This window comes from Mus caroli, chromosome 7 (genome assembly GCF_900094665.2).
Source record: "Mus caroli chromosome 7, CAROLI_EIJ_v1.1, whole genome shotgun sequence".
Taxonomy (NCBI): Eukaryota; Metazoa; Chordata; class Mammalia; order Rodentia; family Muridae; genus Mus; species Mus caroli.
Window position 1 is genome coordinate 46654679 of NC_034576.1, and position 1793 is coordinate 46656471.

The 1793-nt window shown below is 49.1% G+C and overlaps 1 protein-coding gene across 5 annotated transcripts in view; it reads left to right on the top strand.

Annotated features, from left to right (window-relative positions):
• Izumo2 (IZUMO family member 2) overlaps positions 1 to 1793 on the top strand; it is a 12825-nt gene that overhangs the window by 5543 nt on the left and 5489 nt on the right. For 2 of the 5 annotated variants that reach the window (XR_002378406.1, XR_002378407.1), the window contains exon 6: positions 452 to 817. The exons of the other annotated variants lie outside the window; for them this stretch is intronic. The gene's annotated coding sequence lies outside the window, so the exon portion shown is untranslated. The remainder of the gene's footprint in view (positions 1 to 451; positions 818 to 1793) is intronic. 5 annotated transcript variants of the gene reach the window in all.

The window sequence follows — 1793 nt, forward strand, 5'->3', positions numbered from 1 at the left end:
ACACACACACATACAAACACACACACAGACACACACACATACAAACACACACACAGACACACACACATACAAACACACACACAGACACACACACACACACACGGACAGACACAGACAGACAGACAGACACACACACACATTTAAAAGATGCTCTCTCAGAAAACACGGTTTATGTTTGGATATTCTCCTACGTGAAAAGCATGGAAAGACCAATTCAGTCACTCAAACGTTCTATGCACACCCATATCCTTATAGCAGGGTGGACGGTGCAGACCCACCCTCCCGGCCACCGCTCTGCTGTTCCTACTCTATCATGGCTCCCCTCCCTCTCTTCAGGTCTCAGGGCTCATGTTACATTGAACTGCAATGTTTTTCCTCCTAAAAGACTCATTGTAGTCTTTGCAGTAGAATTTATTTTATTTTTAACAATTTATTTTTACTGGTGTTGCAGTTGTGCTCTACATCCAGATGTGCCCGCAGCAGGAAGGGAGAGAGACTCTGAGCTTTGAATGGACTTTTTGAATCCTCAAAACCCACCTCCAGTGACACACTCCTCGAAGGATGCCACACCTCCTAGTCCTTTCAAACAGTGCCACTCTGTGGTGACCGAGTATTTTTTGAGCCTGTGGGGACCATTCTCACTCAGACACCACGGTCTTTAAGAAAGAACCACGGCTACCTGCTTCTCCCACACAGTCCGCGTAGCTCTAAGGACACTGTCTCCTCTCACCACAATGGTCTCTTGATAACAGAGAAGTTCCCTGTGTGTGCGTGTGGCCTGTGGGAACATGTGGCCGTGGAGAGGAAGACGCACCAGGTATCCCCTCTGCGTCTCCCCAACATGCTCCCTTGAAAGAGGGTCTCTTGCTGGATCTGGAGCCTGGCTGGTACCCAAGAAGTCTCAGCAATCTTTCTGTCTCAGCCTCCCACAGCCCTGGGGTTAGAAAATGTGTATAATTATCCCCAGCTTTTTAATGTAGGTTCTGAGATTCAATCTCAGGCCCTCACAGTTGTGCAGCCACCGTTACCCACCTACCAGGCCATGACCTCGGCAACAGCAGACAATTTCACACCTGTCCACCAGTGCCCTAATTGTCACCTGAATCTTTCCACAGCTGATGATTTATTCCAACTAGGACCCAACACAAGGGCTTACCTGCTCACTTTTGTTTTGTTTTGTTTTGTTTTTGGCTTATTTGTTTAGTTTTGTTTTTTGATTTGTTGAGACAAGATTTCCCTCTGTAGACCAGGCTGGCCTCACACTCACACCGATCTGCCTGACGACGGTGTGTGCCACCCTGCCCAACTTATTTTTATTTTTAACCAAAATGTTTATTCTTTCAGTGTGTGCAGAGGGTGGGTAGGGCACAGTTACAGTTTGGAGGTCAAGCCGAGTCTTGGTCACAGAAGGCATTGCAGGGCTGAAGAGAGAGGGGAAGATGCAGGACAGATGCCAGGAAGCTCGTGAAGGGGTGGGGTGGGGAGGCGGTGGTCTCCAACTGTGGAGCACATTGCCAGGAGATGTTGTGTGCGTTTTGTGTTCTGGGTTGGTGTCTTTCCTCTCTCCCTCTTTATCACTTCCTTCTCTCCCTTTTCCATTGCTCTTCCCCTCATTTCCTTTTCCCCCCTTCCTCCTTTTTAAGAGATAGGGTCTCAGCCGGGCGTGGTGGCACACGCCTTTAATCCCAGCACTGGGGAGGCAGAGGCAGGCGGATTTCTGAGTTCGAGGCCAGCCTGGTCTACAAAGTGAGTGCCAGGACAGCCAGGGCTACACAGAGAAATCCTGTCTCGAA